Here is a 16,264-nt window from a genome sequence, read left to right as displayed (position 1 = left end):
GCTTCATTTGTGGCACATGGGCTCAGCAGTTGTGGCACATGGGCTTAGTTGCCCATGGCATGTGGAATCTTCACAGACCAGGGATTGAACCCATGTCCCTTGCATTGGCAGACGGATTCTTAGCCACTGGACCACCAGGGAAATCCAAGATTTCATTATATTAATGGCTGATTAATATTACCTTGTATGATAGCCATTCCCTTCTCCAGGGGATCTTCCTAACCCAGGCATTGAACCTAAGTCTCTTGCATTGCAGGCAGATTTTTACCGTCTGAGCCACCAGGGAAGCCCCCAATATTACCTTGTATGTGTATACCTCATGTTTTTATCTGTCAGTGGACACTTAAGTTGCTTCCGTATCTTACCTATTACATTAATAAATAATGTTGCAGTGAACAATGGTGTGCATGTTTATTTTTGAATGTTTTTGTTTTTATCAGGTAAATACCCAAAAAGTAAAATTGCTGAATCCTGTGGTAATTCTATTTTTTATTTTTTTTAGGAACTTCCATACTGTTTTCCATAGTGGCTGCACGAATTAACAGTCCTACCAACAGTGCCCAAGGGTCCCCTTTTCTCCACATTCTGACCAGCACTTATTATTTGTTGTCTTTTTGATGTTAGCCATTCTGACAGGTGTGAGGTGGTATCTCACTATGATTTTTGATTTGCATTTCCCTGATAATTACTGTCTTTTCATGTGTCTATTCATCTTTTCATGGCCACCTGTATGTATTCTTTGGGAAAATGTCTTTTTAGGTCCTTCATCCATTTTTTAATTGGATTGTTTGTTTTTTTGATGTTCAATTGTAAGAGGTTTTTTGTATATTTTGGATATTAACCTCTTACTGGATATATCATTTGCAAATACAGTTGACCTTCTATATCAGCGGGTTTCACATCCTCAGATTCAACCAACCAAGGATATAAGGGCTGATTATATTCATTGTGTGAATTAGGTTGATGCAAATGTAATTATGGTTTTGGATTGTGAATTTTAAATCATTATATCTAGGCTCAAACACATTTTTATTAATCAAAATAGAAACCACTGCAATCAACACATTTTTGCCAACAAAAAATCAGTTTGTTTATTCCTATAGTATAAAAATCCATGCTTCGAGATTTGACAAACTCTTGAAAAACATTTTCTGCCTCCTCCTGGTTATGGAAGCATTTTCCCTCTAAAAAGTTGTTGAGATGCTTGAAGAAGTAGTCAGTTGAAAATGGTGAATATGGTGGATGCAGCAAAACTTCATAGCCCAGTTTGCTGAGTGTTTGAAGCATTGGTTGTGCAGCATGCAGTTGGGTGGTTGTCGTGGAGGAGAATTTCTGTTGACCTATCTTTTTTTGATAGAAGATAGAAACCCTTTGTGTTGACCAATGCCAGCTGCAGTTTTCAGTGCATCTCATCAATTGGCTGAGCATACTTCTCAGAGATGTAATGGTTTCGGTGAGATCTGTGAAGCTGTAGAGGATCAGACAGGCAGCAGACCACCAAAACAGTGACCCATGACCTTTTTTTGGTGCAAGTTTGGCTTTGGGAAGTACTTCTTAGTCTAGCCACTGAGCTTGTCACTGCTGGTTGTTGTATACAATCCACTTTTCGTCACATGTCACAGTCCAATTGAGAAATGGTTTGTTGTTGCATAGAATAAGAGAAGATGACACTTCATAATGAGTGTTTTTTTAATTTCTGGTCAGCTCATGAGACATTCATTTACTGAGCTTTTTCACCTTTCCAATTTGCTTCAAATACCAAATGACCACAGAATGGTTGACGTTGAGTTCTTGTATAGTTGTAAGAGGATCGGCTTTGATGATGGCTCTCAATTGTCATCAACTTCCGATGGCTAGCCACTACTCTTCTCGTCTTTAAGGCTCTTGTCTCCTTTGCAAAACTTCCAGTACTGTACATTCATTAGTAGTTCCTAGGCCAAGTGCCGGAGAAGGCAATGGCACTCCACTCCAGTACTCTTGCCTGGAAAATCCCATGGATGTCGGAGCCTGGTGGGCTATAGTCCATGGGGTCGCTAAGAGTCGGACACGACTGAGCGACTTCACTTTGACTTTTCACTTTCATGCATTGGAGAAGGAAATGGCGACCCACTCCAGTGTTCTTGCCTGGAGAATCCCAGGGACGGGGGAGCCTGGTGGGGTGCCATCTATGGGGTCGCACAGAGTTGGACACGACTGAAGTGACTTAGCAGCAGCAGCAGGCCAAATGCATTGTTGATGTTGCGAGTTGTCTCCACTGCCTTACTACCTATTTTGAACTCAGATAAGAAAATTGCTTCAAATTGCTTTTTGTCAACCATTTACATCGTCTAAAATAGATAAAAAATAAACAAGTAATGTTGTTAGCAAAAAAAAAAAAGCAAGAATGTGCATTAAAATGATGTATAACATAAGTACATTTATTTAGAATATATTCCAATATCAAATGGCAAATTTCAGCAATGCAAAAATATCATTACTTTTGCACCAACCAGATGCTTACTCCTTGGAAGGAAAGTTATGACCAACCTAGATAGCATATTAAAAAGCAGACACATTACTTTGTCAACAAAGGTCTATCTAGTCAAGGCTATGGTTTTTCCAGTAGTCATGTATGGATGTGAGAGTTGGACTGTGAAGAAAGCTGAGTGCCGAAAAATTGGTGCTTTTGAACTGTGGTGTTGGAGAAGACTGTTGAGAGTCCCTTGGACTGCAAGGAGGTCCAACCAGTTCATCCTAAAGGAGATCAGCCCTGGGATTTCTTTGGAAGGAATGATGCTGAAGCTGAAACCCCAGTACTTTGGCCACCTCATGCGAAGAGTTGACTCATTGGAAAAGACTCTGATGCTGGGAGGGGTGGGGGCAGGAGGAGAAGGGGACGACAGAGGATGAGATGGCTGGATGGCCATCATCGACTTGATGGACGTGAGTCTGGGTGAACTCCGGGAGTTGGTGATGAACAGGGAGGCCTGGCGTGCTGTAATTCATGGAGTCGCAGAGTCGGACACAACTGAGCTCCTGAACGAACTGAACTGAATATGCCATTTCATATAAGGAGCTTGAATCTAGACATTTCTCCAAAGAAGATACACAGATGGCTTCTAGGCACATGGGAAGTTGCTCAAAATTGCTAGTTATTAGAGAAATGCAAATCAAAACTTCACTGAGGTATCACCTCACATCAGTCAGAAAGACAATCATCAAAAAAATCTATGAATAATTTTTTTTAAAGTCTATGAATAAACGCTAAGGAATGTGTTGAGAAAAGGAAATCCTGCTATGTTGTAATCCTGCTGGGAATGTAATTGGTGCAGCCACTGTGGGGAGCAGTATGGAGGTTCCTTAAAATCGAGTTGTCATATGCTCCAGAAGTCCCACTCTTGGGCATATATCTGGAAAAGATAAAAACTCATTCAAAAAAATACATGTGCCAGAATGTTCATAGCAGCACTATTTATAATAGCCAAGACATGGAAGCATCCTAAATGTCCATTGATAGATGAATGGATGAAGAAGATGTAGTATATGTATATATAGTAGAATATCAGTCAGCCATAAAAAAGAACGAAATCATACCATTTGCAGCAATATGGTTAGACCTAGAGATTATCACAGTCATACTAAGTAGTGAAGTAAGTCAGGCAAAGACAAATATCATGTGAGATCACTTCTACCTGGGAACAAAAATACGATACAAATGAACTTTTTTCAAATAGAAACAGACTCACAGACATAGAAAACAATGTTACAGTTACCAAGGAGGGATAGGGGGAGGAGAAAGATAAATTAGGAGTTTGGGATTATCAGATACAAAGTACTATATATGAAATAGATAACCAACAAGTCCCTACTGTATAGCACAGGAAGCTATATTCAATATCCTGTAATAAGCCATAATGGAAAAGAATATGAAAAAAACTATATGTTAAGCCGAATCATTTTGATGTGTACCAGAAACTAGCACAACATTGTAAATCAACTCTACTTCACTTAAAAAATAAAAATATATAAGGGCTTGAGGATCTATGGATTTTGATATCCTCAAGGACTCCTGGAATCAATCCCCTGAGGACAATTGTATCTTCTCCCATTCAGGAAGGTGCCTTTTTGTTTTGTTAATATTTTCCTTTGCTATGTAAAAATAGCTTTTTAGTTTGGTGTAGTTCCACAAACTGTGAAAAAATTCTTAGAGGTGGGAATACCAGACCACCTGACCTGCCTCCTGAGAAATCTGTATGCAGGTCAAGAAGCAACAGTTAGAACCGGATATGGAATAGACTGGTTCCAAATGGGGAAAGGAGTACGTCAAGGCTGTGTATTGTCACCCTGCTTATTTAACTTACATGCAGAGTACATCATGCAAAATGCCGGGCTGGATGAAGCACAAGCTGGAATCAAGATTGCCAGGAGAAATATCAATAACCTCAGATAGGCAGATGACACCACCCTTGTGGCAGAAAGCGAAGAACTAAAGAGCCTGTTGATGAAAGCGAAAGAGGGAAGTGAAAAAGTTGGCTTTAAACATTCAAAAAACTAAGATCATGGCATCCAGTTCAATCACTTCATGGCAAATAGATGGGGAAACAGTGGAAACAGTGAGTGACTTCATTTTGGGGGGCTCCAAAATCATTGCAGATGGTAACTACAGCCATGAAATTAAAAGATGCTTGCTCCTTGGAAGAAAAGCTATGACCAATCTAGACAGCATATTAAAAAGCAGAGAGATTACTTTGCCAACAAAGGTCCATCTAGTCAAAGCTATGGTTTTTCCGATAGTTATGTATGGATGTGAGAGTTGGACTATGAAGAAAGCTGAGCACCAAAGAATTGATGCTTTTGAACTGTGGTGTTGGAGAAGACTCTTGAGAGTCCCTTAGACTGCAAGGAGATCCAGCCAGCAATCCTAAAGGAAATCAGTCCAGAATATTCATTGGAAGGACTGATGCTGAAGCTCTAATACTTTGGCCACCTGATACAAAGAACTGACTCACTGGAAAAGACCCTGATGATGGGAAAGGTTGAAGGCAGAAGGAGAAGGGGACGACAGAAGGTGAGATAGTTGGATGGCATCACTGATTTGATGGACATGAGTTTGAGCAGTCTCCGGGAGTTGGTGATGGACAGGGAAGCCTGGCGTGCTGCAGTCCATGGGGTTGCAAAGAGTCAGACACGACTGAACAACTAACTGGGTCCCATTTGTTTGTTTTTTCCTTTTTTTTTCCCTTGCCTGAGGAAACATCCAAAAAATACTGCTAAGTTTTTGATATCAGAGAGTATACTGCCTGTGTTTTCTTCTAGAACTGTATGGCTTCAGGTCTTAAATTTAAGTCTTTCATTCATTTTGAGTTTATTTTTTTATGTAGAGTGAGAAAGTAGTCCAGTTTAATTCTTTTTCTTATGGCTGTCCAGTTTTCTTAACACCATGTATAGAAGAGACTGTCTTTTCTCGCCAATTTGTATTCTGCCCTCTTTTCTCATAGATTAATTGGCTGTGTAAGTGTGGGTTTATTCTGGCTTGTCTCTTCTCTTCCATTGACCTATGAATCTGTTTTTGTGTGGATACCATACTATTTTTACTGTAGGTTTGTGGTATAATTTGAAATCATGGTGCATGATACCTCCAGCTGTGTTGTTCTCTCAAGATTACTTTGGCTTTTCAGGGTCCTTTGTGTTTTCATACAATTAAAAAAAAAATTATTTTTGGCTGAGCTGGATCCTCATTGCTGTGCGTGCGGGCTTTTCCCTAGTTGTGGAGAGATGGGGCTGCTGTTCTCTAGTTGCGGTCCATGGGCTTCTCACTGTGGTGGCTTCTCGTCGCAGAGCACAGACTGTAAGGCAGGCAGGCTTCCGTAGCTGCAGCACGTGAACTCCATAGTTGCAGCTTCCACGCTCTAGAACACAGCCTCAATAGTTGTGGCACACGAGCTTAGTTATTTCAAGGCATGTGGGATCTTTGTGGACCAGAGATTGAACCCTTGTCTCCTGCATTGGCAGGCACATCCTTTACCTCTGAGCCACTGGAGAAGGTCCCATACAGTTTTTAGAATCACTTGTTGTAGTTCTGTGAAAAATGCTGCTGGTATTTTGAGAGGGATTGCATTGAATCTGTAGATTGACTTGGGTCGTATGCTCGTTTAGGAATATCAGTCCTCCCAGTTCACCAGCACAGTATAGTTTCCATTCATTTCTGTAGTCTTCAATTTCTTTCATTGAATGTTTGCGTTTTCAAAGTGCAAGTCTTTTACTTCCTTATTTAGATTTATTCATAGCTATTTTATTCTTTTTGATACAACTGTAAATGGTATTGTGGGGTTTTTTTTTTCATATTTAACCAAGATTAGCTATTTATTCAGATCATTCCTGCCTTCCCAGTTGTATTTCTGTAAACGTCAAGCAAAATGATTCATAATAACTTTTGCTCAATTTGTTAATTAAATTTGTGAGAAAAAAAATTTTTTTTAATTTTATCTTATTTTTTAAACTTTACAATATTGTATTAGTTTTGCCAAATATCGAAATGAATCCGCCACAGTTATACCTGTGTTCCCCCATCCTGAACCCTCCTCCCTCCTCCCTCCCCTACCCTCCCTCTGGGTCGTCCCAGTGCACCAGCCCCAAGCATCCCGTATCGTGCATCGAACCTGGACTGGCAACTCGTTTCATACATGATATTATATATGTTTCAATACCATTCTCCCAAATCTCCCCACCCTCTCCCTCTCCCACAGAGTCCATAAGACTGATCTATACATCAGTGTCTCTTTTGCTGTCTCGTACACAGGGTTATTGTTACTATCTTTCTAAATTCCATATATATGCGTTAGTATACTGTATTGGTGTTTTTCTTTCTGGCTTACTTCACTCTGTATAATAGGCTCCAGTTTCATCCACCTCATTAGAACTGATTCAAATGTATTCTTTTTAATGGCTGAGTAATACTCCATTGTGTATATGTACCACAGCTTTCTTATCCATTTGTCTGCTGATGGACATCTAGGTTGCTTCCATGTCCTGGCTATTATAAACAGTGCTGTGATGAACATTGGGGTGCATGTGTCTCTTTCCCTTCTGGTTTCCTCAGTGTGTATGCCCAGCAGTGGGATTGCTGGATCATAAGGCAGTTCTATTTCCAGTTTTTTAAGGAATCTCCACACTGTTCTCCATAGTGGCTGTACTAGTTTGCGTTCCCACCAACAGTGTAAGAGGGTTCCCTTTTCTCCACACCCTCTCCAGCATTTATTGCTTGTAGACTTTTGGATTGCAGCCATTCTGACTGGCGTGAAATGATACCTCATAGTGGTTTTGATTTGCATTTCTCTGATAATGAGTGATGTTGAGCATCTTTTCATGTGTTTGTTAGCCATCTGTATGTCTTCTTTGGAGAAATGTCTATTTAGTTCTTTGGCCCATTTTTTGATTGGGTCATTTATTTTTCTGGAGTTGAGCTGTAGGAGTTGCTTGTATATTTTTGAGATTAGTTGTTTGTCAGTTGCTTCATTTGCTATTATTTTCTCCCATTCTGAAGGCTGCCTTTTCACCTTGCTAATAGTTTCCTTTGTTGTGCAGAAGCTTTTAAGTTTAATTAGGTCCCATTTGTTTATTTTTGCTTTTATTTCCAATATTCTGGGAGGTGGGTCATAGAGGATCCTGCTGTGATGTATGTCGGAGAGTGTTTTGCCTATGTTCTCCTCTAGGAGTTTTATAGTTTCTGGTCTTACGTTGAGATCTTTAATCCATTTTGAGTTTATTTTTGTGTATGGTGTTAGAAAGTGTTCTAGTTTCATTCTTTTACAAGTGGTTGACCAGTTTTCCCAGCACCACTTGTTAAAGAGATTGTCTTTAATCCATTGTATATTCTTGCCTCCTTTGTCAAAGATGAGGTGTCCATAGGTGTGTGGATTTATCTCTGGGCTTTCTATTTTGTTCCATTGATCTATATTTCTGTCTTTGTGCCAGTACCATACTGTCTTGATAACTGTGGCTTTGTAGTAGAGCCTGAAGTCAGGTAGGTTGATTCCTCCAGTTCCATTCTTCTTTCTCAAGATAGCTTTGGCTATTCGAGGTTTTTTGTATTTCCATACAAATTGTGAAATTATTTGTTCTAGCTCTGTGAAGAATACCGTTGGTAGCTTGATAGGGATTGCATTGAATCTGTAAATTGCTTTGGGTAGTATACTCATTTTCACTATATTGATTCTTCCAATCCATGAACATGGTATATTTCTCCATCTATTAGTGTCCTCTTTGATTCTTTCACCAGTGTTTTATAGTTTTCTATGTATAGGTCTTTAGTTTCTTTAGGTAGATATATTCCTAAGTATTTTATTCTTTCCATTGCAATGGTGAATGGAATTGTTTCCTTAATTTCTCTTTCTGTTTTCTCATTATTAGTGTATAGGAATGAAGGGATTTCTGTGTGTTGATTTTATATCCTGCAACTTTACTATAATCATTGATTAGTTCTAGTAATTTTCTGGTGGAGTCTTTAGGGTTTTCTATGTAGAGGATCATGTCATCTGCAAATAGAGTTTTACTTCTGTTGTGTTCTTAGTTTATTTTTCTGATCATTATTAAATGCATGGGAACACAATATATTTCTGTATATTAATTTTGTACCCTGCAACTTTACTGAATTCCTTTATTAGTTCTAATATTTTTTGATGGCATCTCTGGGATTTTCTGTATATTGTATCATGTCATGTGCAAACAGTGACAGTTTTACTTCTTTCCATTCAGCCTGTTGCTCGCAGTGGTTCGTAGTTATTATATGTATCATCCTTGTCATATATTTGCCCACTCAGTGCTATTGAGGGGAAGGAACCATGCCTTAGATTGCTTCTTTGTAGCTGCTTGGTTTTGGGACCTGTAATTTAAGTTCTTCCCCTTGTGGAGAGTTTTCCCTTGATTTTATAGAACCCTCAATCTTATGGGGTCTTCCACAGAGCCACAATATAACTTCTGTAGCTCACTGTCATTATACTTGGAAATAAATCCCTTTCTCTGTCAGGTGCATCCCCAGCTGAAAGCTTGTCCAGGTTTCAGGTAAAATGCCATTCTCTGTACCGTTCTCTTTCTGTGGTTGTTTTTTTTTTTTTTTTTTACGGTTTTATTTATTTATTTTTGGCTGTGCTGGGTCTTCATTGCTGTGTGGGCGTTTTTTCTAGTTGCAGAGAGTGGGAGCTGCTCTCTAGTTGCAGTGTGTGGGCTTCTCTTTGCTGTGGGCTCTCTTTTTGCGGAGCACAGGCTCTAGGGTGTGTGGGCTCAGTAGTTGAGGTTCCCAGGCTCTCGAGCACAGGCTCAATAGTTGTGGCAAAGGGGCTTAGTTGTGCCTGAGGCATATGGGATCGTCCCAGACCTGGGATCGAGTCCATGTCTCCTGCGTTGACAGGCAGATTCTTCACAAGGAGCCATCAGGGAGGCCCTCTGTGGTTGTTTCTGATCTCCCTTTGTATCACAGTGCAAGCATGCTTTCTTTAAACTTCATTCTTTTTAATTGTGCATTTTTTCCAAATCAGGCAGCTGTCAACTTTTTTTCTTCTTTTTCATTCTTTACTAGACTAGGTAAAGAATCATATGTGTACTATAGGTAAAAATTTTAATTGATCTCTAAACTTGGTACCACATATATCTTCCTTATCTTATTATTTTCATCATCTTTTGCTTTCTGTATAAGAGACTAACCTTGTTTGTGTGTGTGTGTGTGTGTATATGTGTTTCGATTATTATTTCTGTTTCCTCCACTGTGTTTGTAAGCTTTCCAAGAGGAATGTGTAATAAACTCACCCATATGTTTCATCAGTTCATTCGTTAAGAGCTCCAAGGCATGGAGGGTGTTTCACTCTATCCTTTGCTACTTTATCCAAATTGCAGCCATTGGTTCCCAGGGGTACCTGCCTCTACAGGCCTTTGGATGACCTGCTGGCTGTCTCAGTCCCTGGGTCTGCTCAGCAGACCGTAACTATTAGGGTACACAACAAGACACTTCACCGGAGAGCCTTCCCTTTTGATTATGATATGGCAGTGATGTGGGTGTATCAACAGAATTCCTGGCTCCCCTGGGACTTGACTAAATTGTCCATGATTATAAGGGATTTTGCTTTACCCAGAAATCTCTTACCTAGATAATTTACGAAGTCATTTCTGCAGATTCTGTCAGATTTTGTGCTTTTTCATTTCATTTTTGCCTTCTTATCTTTCCTCTTGCTGCACACCTCTCCCTCTGTGAATTTTCAGTCTTCTCTTGTCATATTCACTGTTTTTCAAGCAGACAGCTCCATTTGTAGACAGTTCTGTTTCAGTCATTTGTGCTTCCACTGTGGAGTTGAGAATCTACATTTCTGTATTTAGATGTGTGTTTATTTCCCCCTTAACTTTCTTGCTTTTGATTATATTACTTTTATCTCTTGACATGGAACATACGTCATTATCCCTGTACTTCCCTGATTTGAAAGCCGCAGAGGAGTAAACGCCTCTTCTCTGGAATGGATTTCCGTTGTTTGCTGTAATCCGGGCAGTCATCCTTTGGACGATGTGCTTTTCTAACTGCAGTGTCTGTGTTAATGCCAGTTTGGTTTCTCTGTGTAGTTTCAGTGGGGCTACTTTTTAGTGGTTGTTTGACTTGGAAAGCTGCTCCAAACTGTGCCAGTCAGACACTCCTTCATTCTGCTTCCAGGTTTAGCCAGAGAGTCTATAGCTACCTTCCCGGCAAGTGATTAAAAGCTTCCTTTTTTACCCTGAAGGCCCTAAAGGGCTTACTTCTGGGCCGTTCATCATCAGGCACAGCTGAAGCAAATCTTTCATCCTTTAGGACAGAGGTCCTCAGCCTTTTTGGCACCAGGAACCGGTTTCGTGGAAGACAGTTTTTCCATGGACTGGGGTGGGACAGGGGGCTGGTTTGGGGATGATTCAAACACATTACACTTATTGTGCACTTCATTTGTGTTATTATTACATTATCTCCACCTCAGCTCATCAGGCATTAGATCCCAAAGGTTGCGGACCTCGGCTTTAGGATCATGACCGTGTCCTGGTAAATTCTATGCCACATCAGTCAGGAGCAGAGCCTGGTGCAGAAGCTGCATTTGTATAACTTGGTGTTAAGCATTTCCACAGAATAATATCTGTGCCTGTTGCTGTTTGCATTTCCATTTTTTCCACGCATTCTCTGGGTCTCCTCTGACTTTAGACTGTTAAATGTATTTAGGAACCATCACTTCATGATTCTAGCAACTTGACCCCTGCTTCCCCAGTAGCCTCTACTTCTTGTTCCTGCCTAGGAATTATAGCATTGTTGGTGCCTTCCACATCATGCTTCTTGGAGCACTGTCTCTTTGGATCCTCACCAAACGCACAAGGTCGAGACCACTTCCAACTTGCTGATGACGGTACTGACTGGGCTGCCTGTAGCCATGGTCATATGCTGCGAGGCCAGGCTGGCTCCTAAACGCTGTGCTCCCGTCCCAGAGGAACTGCATTTGATAACTTTTTCTACACATTTTGGTGATTAAAAATTTGGTATCAGTTCAGCTCAGTTCAGTCACTCAGTCGTGTCTGACTCTTTGCGACCCCATGAATCGCAGTACACCAGGCCTCCCTGTCCATCACCAACTCCTGGAGTTCACTCAGACTCACGTCCATCAAGTCAGTGATGCCATCCAGCCATCTCATCCTCTGTTGTCCCCTTCTCCTCCTACCCCCAATCCCTCCCAGCATCAGAGTCTTCCAATGAGTCAACTCTTCGCATGAGGTGGCCAAAGTACTGGAGTTTCAGCTTCAGCATCATTCCCGCCAAAGAAATCCCAGGGCTGATCTCCTTCAGAATGGACTGGTTGGATCTCCTTGCAGTCCAAGGGACTCTCAAGAGTCTTCTCCAACACCACAGTTCAAAAACATCAATTCTTCGGCGCTCAGCCTTCTACACAGTCCCCTCTCACATCCATACATGACCACTGGAAAAACCATAGCCTTGACTAGACGGACCTTTGTTGGCAAAGTAATGTCTCTGCTTTTGAATATGCTATCTAGGTTGGTCATAACTTTCCTTCCAAGGAGTAAGCGTCTTTTAATTTCATGGCTGCAGTCACCATCTGCAGTGATTTTGGAGCCCCAAAAAATAAAGTCTGACACTGTTTCCTCTGTTTCCCCATCTATTTCCCATGAAGTTATGGGACCAGATGCCATGATCTTTGTTTTCTGAATGTTGAGCTTTAAGCCAACTTTTTCACTCTCCACTTTTACTTTCATCAAGAGGCTTTTGAGTTCCTCTTCACTTTCTGCCATAAGGGTGGTGTCATCTGCATATCTGAGGTTATTGATATTTCTCCCGGCAATCTTGATTCCAGCTTGTGCTTCTTCCAGTCCAGCGTTTCTCATGATGTACTCTGCATATAAGTTAAATAAGCAGGGTGACAATATACAGCCTTGACGTACTCCTTTTCCTATTTGGAACCAGTCTGTTGTTCCATGTCCAGTTCTAACTGTTGCTTCTTGACCTGCATACAGGTTTCTCAAGAGGCAGATCAGGTGGTCTGGTATTCCCATCTCTTCCAGAATTTTCCACAGTTTATTGTGTTCCACACAGTCAAAGGCTTTGGCATAGTCAATAAAGCAGAAATAGATGTTTTTCTGGAACTCTCTTGCTTTTTCCATGATCCACTGGATGTTGGCAATTTGATCTCTGGTTCCTCTGCCTTTTCTAAAACCAGCTTGAACATCAGGAAGTTCACGGTTCACATACTGCTGAAGCCTGGCTTGGAGAATTTTGAGCATTACTTTACTAGCATGTGAGATGAGTGCAATTGTGTGGTAGTTTGAGCATTCTTTGGCATTGGCTTTCTTTGGGATTGGAATGAAAACTGACCTCTTCCAGTCCTGTGGCCACTGCTGAGTTTTCCAAATTTGCTGGCATATTGAGTGCAGCACTTTCACAGCATCATATTCCAGGATTTGAAATAGCTCAACTGGAATTCCATCACCTCCGCCAGCTTTGTTTGTAGTGATGCTTTCTAAGGCCCACTTGACTTCACATTCCAGGATGTCTGGCTCTAGGTCAGTGATCACACCATCGTGATGATCTGGGTCGTGAAGCTCTTTTTTGTACAGTTCTTCTGTGTATTCTTGCCACCTCTTCTTAATATCTTCTGCTTCTGTTAGGTCCATACCATTTCTGTCCTTTATCGAGCCCATCTTTGCATGAAATGTTCCCTTGGTATCTCTAATTTTCTTGAAGAGATCTCTAGTCTTTCCCATTCTGTTATTTTCCTCTATTTCTTTGCATTGGTCGCTGAGGAAGGCTTCCTTATCTCTTCTTGCTATTCTTTAAGCCTTAAAACACTCTCAGCCTTGTTCTCTCTTCAGCAGCACCTGTACTAAAATTAGAATGATACAGAGAAGATTAGCATGACCCTTGTGCAAGGATGACAAACAAATTCATGAAACATTCCGTATTTTGGGGGGCCAAATTCTGTTATTTGCATGTGTAGTCCCCTCTAATAAACTTAGGTGCTCAGAAATTGTAAAAGAAAACAACAAACAAAAAACCCACTCTCAACTCTGAAGTGAATGTTCTAAGGAATGAGAGGTGTGCTGATCGCAGCCCTTCCACCCCTCAGGGTGCATGCTGGCCCTGTGGTGACCCTTGCTTTCCCTGAGAACCCTAAGGTGACCCCAGAGGCTTCTGGAGGGATCGTTCACCTCTCTGCCTCACGCCTGCAAGCTGCCTGGCAGTGAAAGGGGCTCTTAACTTCGGCTGCTTTCCCATGACAAGGGAGAAGACATAAAAACTATATTTTAATGTTACAAAGTAAAACATATGATGAGGTAGCAACCTTGGGTAAGGTATCCTACAAACTTTTGTTTGTGAGATGGACATATTTGTCTATAGGTTTCTGATTATGAATGTATGTTGCAAGTTTTAAAAAGACAAAAAAGCAGAGTGAGTTGATTGACTTCTGACTGACAAGCCTTCGGAAGTGACTGGCTCACCTTGACATGGAGCTGTCCTACAGCTTCAGAAATGGGTCATCTCATGGGGACAGCTCCAGGTGTCACTGACAGTGATGCCTGAGCAAGAAGCAGTGATGTTTGAAGCTGAGATGTCTTGATGCCATTTAGTATTTGAAATTCTGTGTTTATAAAGTGTAAGCCTCAATTCTGTGGCTTTTTGTACAGTGGGAAACCCTCATTTCCTGGTGATGCTAGATAAAGTCATCATTTGTGCAACAAATGTTTCCTGAGAACCTGCCACGTGCCAGCCTACGTTAGCACTGGGGGCACATGAGGAGGAACATTATGGGGCTTTATCTAGCGGCCCTCATCTGTGTGTGGGACAGGGCCACACTGCATGCATGGGAGAATAGTGGCAGGTTGTGCCTCTGGGAAATGGATGCCAAGGACCACTAGGATCCATCTCCTCCAGGACTTGGAGCGTTGCTGACTCCCATGGGGGTCCACATCTCAAACTTCATCCTCTGGCTCCTAGAGCAGTGGTCCTGACATCCTCTTATGCTGACAAATAAGGCCTTCCAGAAGATTTGAGTCTTAAGCCTTTGGACATCTTACTTCCTGGCTCTCCTGATGGCCACTCAAGGCCCCAGAGGGGTGTGATGCTCTTTCTCCAACCCTTAGGTCAGAAAAGAGAGAACTGGCACAGACAGAAACTGATCCCTGACAGACACATCCGGCCGGAGAAGAGAGCTGTCAGTGGAGTCCAGCCTGAGTGTCTGCTGAATAGACGCTGACCACACAAAGGCTGTACATGAGAAGACATTTGATGGGCCCATGTAGGCCTGGGCCCGGCAGCACAGGCAAAACACTGGAGGAGCAGGCATGGTGGCTTCTGGCTGTGTCCCTTCTCAGTGTGCCCACCATGGACGTAGCTTCTTGTGGGCTTTCCTCACCTGGATTTGGAGTATGCCTTGTGCAGTGAGATCAAATTGCCAACATCCGTTAGATCGTTGAAAAGGCAAGAGAGTTGCAGGAAAACGTCTACTTTTGCTTTGTTGACTATGCCAAAGCATTTGTGTGGATCACAACAAATTGTAGAAAATTCTTAAAGAGATGGGAATACCAGACCACCTTACCTGCCTCCTGAGAAATCTGTATGCAGGTCAAGAAGCAACAGTTAGAACCAGATATGGAATAGACTGGTTCCAAATGGGAAAAGGAGTACATCGAGGCTGTGTATTGTCACCCTGCTTATGTAACTTACATGCAGAATACATCATGCAAAATGCTGGGCTGGATGAAGCCCAAGCTGGAATCAGGATTGCTGGGAGAAATATCAATAACCTCAGATACACAGATGACAGCACCCATTATGGCAGAAAGTGAAGAAGAACTAAAGAGCCTCTTGATGAAAGAGAAAGAGGAAAATGAAAAAGTTGGCTCAAAACTCAACATTCAAAAAACTAAGATCATGGCATCCAGTCTGGTCACTTCATGGCAAATAGGTGGGGAAACAGTGAGAAACTTATTTTGGTTTATACAAAATCACTGTATATGGTGACTACAGCTATGAAATTAAAAGACACTTGCTCCTTGGAAGAAAAGCTATTAACTTAGACAGCATATTAAAAAGCAGAGACATTACTTTGCTGACAAAGTTCTGTCTAGTCAAAGTTATGGTTTTTCCAGTAGTCATGTATGGACGTGAGAGTTGAACTATAAAGAAAGCTGAGCACCAAAGAATTGATTCTTTTGACCTGTGGTGTTGGAGAATACTCTAGAGAGTCCCTTAGACAGCAAGGAGATCCAACCAGACCATCCTCAAGGAAATCAGTCCTGAATATTCGTTGGAAGGACTGATGCTGAGGCTCAAACTCCAATACTTTGGCCACCTCATGCGAAGAGTTGACTCATTTGAAAAGACCCTGATGCTGGGAAAGATTGAGGGCAGAAGGAGAAGGGGATGACAAAGGATGAGATGGTTGGATGGCATCACCGACTCAATGGACATGAGTTTGAGTGAACTCCAGGAGTTGGTTATGGACAGGGAGGCCTGGCATGCTGCAGTCCATGGGGCCGCAAAGAGTCAGACACGACTGAATGACTGAACTGAACTGAACTTGTGTGGTGAGGAGAGCATCCCTGGGCCACAGACTCAAAAAGAAGGCTTCTTCAGTCCACTGGAAGAGTTTCACCTCGTCTTGTTGCCCTCTTCATCTCTGTTGGGGGGCAGTGACACTCAGGTGTGGTCAGCTTTGTGCCAGGTTCTGAGGTGTGGCTAGATTGTACGTGGAAACTCCTGTGCGTGGTGGCTTTACCCACT

The 16,264-nt window shown here is 41.7% G+C and overlaps 1 protein-coding gene and 1 non-coding gene across 3 annotated transcripts in view; both read left to right on the top strand.

Annotated features, from left to right (window-relative positions):
• The window catches only part of MAU2 (MAU2 sister chromatid cohesion factor), a 39,090-nt gene that overhangs the window by 3,210 nt on the left and 19,616 nt on the right, over positions 1-16,264 (top strand). The gene's annotated exons all lie outside the window — the stretch shown is intronic.
• Positions 13,341-13,447, top strand: LOC133252276 (U6 spliceosomal RNA). Its single transcript, XR_009737888.1, has one exon. It is a non-coding gene; the product is annotated as a U6 spliceosomal RNA (small nuclear RNA).

The sequence above is a fragment of the Bos javanicus genome, chromosome 7, assembly GCF_032452875.1.
Source record: "Bos javanicus breed banteng chromosome 7, ARS-OSU_banteng_1.0, whole genome shotgun sequence".
Taxonomy (NCBI): Eukaryota; Metazoa; Chordata; class Mammalia; order Artiodactyla; family Bovidae; genus Bos; species Bos javanicus.
The sequence above is the reverse complement of the archived record's forward strand: the minus strand, read 5'-3'. Positions and strand labels throughout refer to the sequence as shown.